The sequence below is a fragment of the Hylobates moloch genome, unplaced genomic scaffold (assembly GCF_009828535.3).
Source record: "Hylobates moloch isolate HMO894 unplaced genomic scaffold, HMol_V3 SCAFFOLD_5, whole genome shotgun sequence".
NCBI lineage: Eukaryota > Metazoa > Chordata > Mammalia > Primates > Hylobatidae > Hylobates > Hylobates moloch.
Window position 1 is genome coordinate 73269922 of NW_026652280.1, and position 7943 is coordinate 73277864.

Sequence of the window (7943 nt, forward strand, 5' to 3'; positions counted from 1 at the left end):
TTTAGGCCAACTCCTCTTAGCTGTTCCCTGCTGGTCCTGAGGTCCATAAGCCTCAGGCTTTCTCTGCCACATTGAAGTATCCACTTTTGTCAAACCTGTTTCATAGTTCACTATCAGAAAAGATTCACCCCCTCTATGTGTGAATGACCAGTCTTTCTGGAAGGATAAATTAAACTTTCCAAGGTCAATTGCATTTAATTGAGAAGCTTGTTAACCCAAGTTTTTAAGATGGTGAAGCCCCTTGAAGTCATCCCATCTCTAGTAGAAAAAATCAGAGAGAGTTTGTTAGTATGTTTATATTGAATGTATGTAAGATAAACTCACAACTAAAGCTGAAGTGTCTATAATCACAAGTTGTTCAACAAAAAACTAATTTTGATACTTGTTGGTCTGTTTTGTTTACTGGATTCACTTACTAGCACCTACAAAGACACCAAAAGGTTTCTCTTAAAAAATTTGGGAAGCAAAATTGACTAAAATCTATCCAATAATTTATTCTAAAGGCAAAAGATCTGTGCTGGGTGTTTCCTATGTATTTTCCAAAGTACCCTAGTTTGGTGAGATGTTCTATGGATAAAGAGTGGGAAACACAGCAGAAGCTCACTGTTCCTGACGGACTTATAATGCACATTGGCATCCAACTGGAAAATCACCAACTCAAGGAAATTAGTGCTAATGGTAGGTCAGTGGGAAATGGCATCCAAAAGGAGTGATAACGGAGCTATGACTTCGAGTAGCATATATTAAGAATCAAAAATTAAAATGCATGTACCGACATTGGGATGCACTATTTGAAATACGTGAATTCAAGAAGAATTTCAAAAACAAGATTTTTGTTCTCGCCCTCATTTTAGAATAATAAAACCCAGCCGGGCGCGGTGGCTTACGCTTGTAATCCCAGCACTTTGGGAGGCCGAGGCGGGCGGATCACAAGGTCAGGAGATCGAGACCACGGTGAAACCCCGTCTCTACTAAAAATACAAAAAACAAAAAATAGCCGGGCGTGGTGGTGGGCGCCTGTAGTCCCAGCTACTCGGAGAGGCTGAGGCAGGAGAATGGCGTGAACTCGGGAGGCGGAGCTTGCAGTGAGCCGAGATTGCGCCACTGCACTCCAGCCTGGGCAACAGAGACTCCGTCTCAAAAAAAAAAAAAAAAAAAAAAGAATAATAAAACCCAGCATCTATTAGTGCTTTCCAGTTTAAAAAGCAATTCCCTTTTATCAGACACTGGAAACCTTATCTCAGAACTTCTACTGTATACCAAGTCTTGGGTGATGGTCTCTGGAGACATAGGGAAGCTAGCATGACCTTGGAAAAGAGTTTGCAACCAGAAAGTCCAATCTATGGCCTGAGAGATTCCACTTAATGCCTTGCTTCTGATGCAGGCATGTACCTGTTTCTTATTTCCTGACCTATAATGCCAAAGAGAAGGGTATCTGGTACTTACTAATATCTTGAACCAGTCCTTGCTATGTCCATTGATATACCAAGAGAAGAGGACACAGGGAAGAGGACTCAGTAGTTTATCTGCCCAAAGGAAGAGGACCCAGTAGTTTATCATGAAGGACCTGGCCATATCTTGGGACCACTTTATGACAAGCATCATACAAACCACTGAGCAAACCTTTGGTCACCATTTAAAATAAGAAACCTCTGGCTGCAGAGTTTACTGATAGAGGCTTCATTCAGGAAGGCTGTGAAGTCACAGAATCACACATCAGTCTCAGTGAGTCATTTCATTTGCCTACTAAGTAAAAGATTGCTCTGATAGGAGCTCAGACAGTCTTTCTCAAGACATCCAATCATTCATTCTGAAGCAATGGGTTTCTTACCTGTTGTCACACTTATGCCCAAAATGTTGGTAATTTGGTCAGCGTTATTCCCATGAATTGGAAAACTGAGGCTGTTCAAGTAGGCTTTGGTAGGATCCAGGAAGGATGCATTTTCAAAACTGATCTGAATATTAACAGTGTATTCTTCAGCTGTAGGACTTTTTGTGGCAACAGTAATGAAAGCACATGAAGGCTGAGACAACTTACCATGGGAGATGGAGCAAGATCATGATGGATATTTCAGCAGTTAAAGGTAATGACAGGTACATGGGAATGGTTGGTCTATTAACCTTTAGTAATTTCTAATGAAACCTTTCAGAGAAAAAGAAGAGTTTATCTACTCACCACCTTGGTGTCCAAGGCCAAGCACTGCTGTGTGAAGTGTGGACTGTAATGAGGCAAGAGTGGAAGCAGAGAGAATAGCAGGGAGGGTCTGGAAACTGGCAAGATATATCACAGCGAGGACTCAAAGGAGTGAGTCAGTGTTTCATCTGCAGTATGCATCAGTTCATAGATGCATGCTCTAAGGACTGAACCATGCATGGCTTGAAGACATCTGGGAAAAGTCACTCAGTTAATTCTCTTTGCCCTTAGCCTATGGAAAGAGCATATATTCTTTGCTCTTCCTCGGTATCTCCAGTGTTCAGAACATGATAGGTGCTCAACAAAAGTTTGGCAAATTGTAAAGTAAAATAAAAGAGATTTTCAGCTCTTCATTGTTTTTCCAAATTGTCTCCAGGTGGTTTACTGGCTGGCATTCAAGATGGATCTGTTCCCCAACACACAGCTACATCAGGCAGGCTAATATATATGTATATGTGTGTGTATGTATACATATAATAGAGTATATGTATAGTATATACAGTGTATATATAGAACTATGTATATAGACTAGTATATATACTACATAGTATATATAGTACAGTATATATAGTATAGTAATATAGTATATATAGTCTATCTACAATAGTCTATATAGAGTAGTCTATATGCAGTCTATGTATAGAGACTATAGTCTATATATAGTCTGTATATAGTCTATGTATAGTACTCTATGTATATAGTAGTCTAGTCTATATAGTATAGTATATATACTACATATAGTCTATATATAGTAAGCTATATATAGTCTATGTTTACATATAGAGTAGACTATATTTATATAGAGACTATATATATGTGTGTGTGTGTGTGTGTCTGTATATATATATATATATATACTATATATATACCTGCCTGATGTAGGTGTGTGTTAAGAAAGATCCACCTTGGATTATATATCTATTTGGATAGTCTAGTCTATATATATAGCCTGTACAAACATTATATACTATATATAAACACTATATATAATATATATATGTGTGTGACACACATACATATTCATACACACACACACACTCTCTGGAAATTGTTCTTTCATAGTTTTCTATAACACGTCGTGTCTGGGCCACTAGTTTTAAGCTTCCCAAGAGCAGGAACTGTTTCTTTCATATTTCTTTCACTTCTCTTAGCATTACTTACTCCATCTGGCAAAGAGCTCACCACATTATAAATATGTGACCAATCTATTCTTGTTAAAACTGAAACTCTCTGAGTCAAGTCACAAATTCTCCTCTCAGTCACTGACAGAATCTTTGACCTAATCTTGGCTAGAATATATAACGGAAGCCATGGGCACAGTTAATACTTAATAAAGAACCTTCAAGGAATAAGAACTTTTTACACAGATAGATTGAGAATATTTTTCTTTTTTGGGGACAGGGTTTCTCTCTGTCGCCCAGGCTGGAGTGTAGTGGCACGATCTTGGCTCACTGTGACCTCCACCTCATGGGCCCAAGTGATCCTCCGGCTTCAGCCTCCCGAGTAGCTGGGACCTCAAGCTCATACCATCATGCCCAGCTAATTTCTGTAGTTTTTGTACAGATGGGGTTTCGCCATGTTGCCCAGGCTTATTTTGAACTCCTGGGCTCAAGCGATCTGCCTGCCTCAGCCTCCCAAAGTGCTGAGATTACAGTCATAAGCTGCTGTGCCCAGCCATTGAGAATATTTTATCTTGTCAGTTAAATAAGGAAAAAATTAGTGAATACTTATAAAATGATTACTTTAAAATTTACATTTTATCTGAAAAGTTGAAGTTTATTATACCATAAAGTTAAAATTCTATGTTAAAAGGGCAAAAAATGTTCCCATAATATTGCAAGATTTAAATATTCCAAGGACTTTTGGTGTGAAATACTAAAATGGAGTAAGTTTATCCTGGAAACTCTAATTGTTGAATGTTTATTTCAGAAAGCTGTAACATTTGTTCATTTAGCTTGGTAAACTGTTTGTCTTAGGTCTTTGGTTTTACCCATCAACTTTGTTGAGAATTATTTCATCCTGGCATCATTCAGCTTCCACAATTAACTCTGCCTATAAAAAAGGTCTGTGCAGATTTTCCTAAAATTAAGAATGGTTATTAAGGTATATTTCTCCTTTATAAAAATGTACTTGACAAATAGAATAAAGTGACTTTTATAAGAATGCAGAAACTCAGCCCGTCATGAGAGTGTGGCATTGCCTAAAATTTCCTGTTGACTTTCTGATTCTCAAATGGTTCTGTGATGAAAACAAGCTTCCTGGAAGAATGGTTAATCTTATTTTATGTGATTCTAACTATGGACACACTATGTCCACTGGGAATATTTATGAGGAGAAAGTCTGCATAATATTTACAAGTTCTGCCTTAGTGCACATTCTTTTTCCTAAAAAGTAATGCAGCAATGTTTATATCCTCCACAGGGTTCATTATCTTCAGGATCCTCTTTGCCATGCCAGTCTACTCTCCTCCCATAAATATAAACAGGATTTCCTGGATGGTAACTGCCTTTTGGATGGATGAGGTCAGTAACAGGCTCATATCATATCCACTTCATTACTGGCTTTGTTGCATCCCAGGATCTGATCCTGCAAAATATCAATGCCTGCCTGAGGGTCATTTTTGGCCCTGAGCTTACTCCCCGGGCTCTTTCCAGTCACAACTGAAGAACAAGTGTGTGCCTAGAAAGCACACGGTGATTCACGGATGTCATCACTCCCCATTGAAACCAAGACAGCTCTGCTCAGATTTTACATGGAGCCAAGCCAAAGCATCAAGAACCAAGAGGAAAGGCTCCTGTGACCTTAGCAAATTTCAGCCTATAGCATTCCTGCAGCTGTTAATGTGACCATCCAGCCTCTAAGGACCTCTTTCTCTTACCTTTTATGTTCTCCAACACCTTCTAAAAAGAGTTTCAGAATCACCCTCAGCCTGAGCGTTACCTCTGTAGAAACTTGTACGGATGGGGAACCTCGAATAGAGAAGGAAATGCCTTCTCCTTGAAAATACTCAATTATTCAAAACAGGCTCAAAAACGCCATTGTAATTTAGCAGGCTGTTGGCTTACTCTTGGAAATCATCTACTCCAGTGATCCCCAAACTTAACTGAGGATTATACACACCTAGGGAATACACACACACACACACACACACACACACACACACACACAGTTTTGGAGGCTCAGTCCATGTGAACCAAAGTAAAATATACACGGGTTAGGCCCAGAAGCCTGTATTGCTGGGTTATTTTTTTTCAGTTCCTACTGGTGATTTTGGTGATCAAGTAGGTTTGAGATCTAATGTTCTAATCCAAATGAAGAAACCCAGAAGGGAATTTTGGAGAGCCAATATCAGCAGCTAAACTTGTGTTTGACTTTGCTTTTTGTTTTCAGACACCTTCTGCTGCCGCTCCTATGGAGGCAAACACTCAGGCAGTCTCCAAACATATTTGTTCACACATATTTTCCCTCTTTTCCTCAAGGGAGCTGATGCTTGCTCATTCCCTCTCTTCAATGATACTGGACAAATCAGTGATGATAGTAAAGTAACAATAACAGCAGCAGCTGCATTTATTCATCATCTATTAGGTTCTAGGGCCATGAGGACAGTATGCATACATCCATTTTGCAGATGGCAAAACTAAGTTTCAATATGTTGAAGCCACATTGACAGTAAGTGTCAGCGCTGGGATTGGAAACATTTTTCTGACTCCAAACACCATTTTCTTTTCATCATACCCTGCCACACCTCAGATGGAAGAAGATAATGAATGAGACCACCTTTTTTTTAATACTTTAAGTTCTGGGATACATGTGCAGAACATGCACGTTTGTTACATAGGTATACACATGCCATGGTGGCTTGCTGCACCCATCAACCTGTCATCTACATTAGGTATTTCTCCTAATGCTGTCCCTCCCCTAGCCCCCAAACCCCTGACAGGCCCCGGTGTGTGATGTTCCACTCCCTGTGTCCATGTGTTCTCATTGTTCAACTCCCACTTATGAGTGAGAACATGTGGTGTTTGGTTTTCTGTTCCTGTGTTACTTTGCTAAGAATGACGGTTTCCAGCTTCATCCATGTCCCTGCAAAAGACATGAACTCATCCTTTTTTATGACTGTATACTATTCCATGGTGTATATGCGCCACATTTTCTTTATCCAGTCTATCATTGCCAAATGGGACCACTTTGTAAACTTTAAAGTACTATTAAAAATATGAGTTATTATTGTTAAATGTGTCTTTAGAACTTGATGTACAATTTCTAAAGTAAATTCTAAAATAAAATCAAGTTCAAAAGCAAAATGATTAATAATAAATCAAAGAATTATGTAAGCCTTTGTTTAATTCTATTCAACATAATAAATGTCTTAAAAATTCACATTCAGGGCCAGGCACAGTGGCTCACGCTTGTAATCCCAGCACTTTGGGAGGCTGAGGCAGGCAGATCACAAGGTCAGGAGTTCGAGACCTGCCTGGCCAGCACAGTGAAACCCCATCTCTACCAAGAATACAAAAATTAGCTGGGCGTGGTGGCAGGCACCTGTAATCCCAGCACTTGGGAGGCTGAGGCAGGAGAATCACGTGAACTCGGGAGGTGGAGGTTGCAGTGAGCCAAGATCATGCCACTGCACTCCAGCCTGGGAGACAGAGCTAGACTCCGTCTCAGAAAAAAAAAGAAAAAGTTCACATTCAGGAAAAATGCATTGTGACCCATTGTCACTGACACTTGAATATTTTGATATTAAGCCTTGCTCCACTCATGTTTGTTCCTTGATTTAATGATTTACCTGTAATTTTACTATTTATTGAATGCCTGTTTTCTAGGCACTGCACTAGGAGCTGGAGACACAGATGAATAAAAGGAGCAAAGCCCTGTCTTTGAGGATCTTTTATCATTATATTGGAGGCAAAAGATAAGTTACATTTTAATTTAATAAAGGAAGGCAAGGAAACAGACTGATGGGGACAACAGGGATGGTTGTTTTTTGTTTGTTTTTGGTTTTTTGTTGTTGTTGTCTTTTATAGAATGGTTACAAAAGACCTTTCTCAAGCAGTAAACTTTGAGCAGAGACTCAAATGAAGTAAGGGGTGAACTAGGAAACTATCTGGATAATGTCACTCTAGGAAGAGTAAACAGGTATGAAAGTCCTGAGATAGCAACGCTCTTGGCTTAAGGAATAGCAAGAAGATGCCCTCAGTGCCCCAGTACGCACTTGAAATTGGGTCATTTCTTCTCATCTGAAGCCTAGAACAGTATCATGGTCCTATAGGCAAACAGAACATAGAGGCTGTGGCTGAGCCTTCTTCCCCTGTAATGTCCCGGGGTGACAGGATCAGCACCTAAGGAGCAGCTTAGATGCTCAGGGATCAGCATGACCCACATAGCGGTGAGGTCAGAGGCTCACTCACCTCACTCCCTCAAAAGGCCCGGAGTTTAGGGTTAGAAATGCCAAACCCATCTGTCTCACTCAACCTGAGGACTTCAGAGCCTGGAAAGTGACATTCCTTGTCCCTCCCCTGACTACCAGGGACCAGGAGGAATGGGGACAGTTCCTCAACTTGTATGTGTGTGTTTTGGATGCACTCCCGTCCTCTTCTGCTCCTCAGGATGTCTGAATCCTGATAGTTTAATGTGTTTTCTTTGCCCCTGGCATTGTTTGTCTGGATTTTTCTGGCTCGCTGATGCCCTGTGTGGAAGGTAGCCAATTCCAGGTGTTATCAGTGTCACAGACAGAGGCCTATCAGCA

General features: G+C 40.1%; 1 pseudogene; it reads right to left on the reverse strand.

Annotated features, from left to right (window-relative positions):
- The window catches only part of LOC116467827 (ankyrin repeat domain-containing protein 18A-like), a 76548-nt pseudogene that overhangs the window by 52476 nt on the left and 16129 nt on the right, over positions 1-7943 (reverse strand).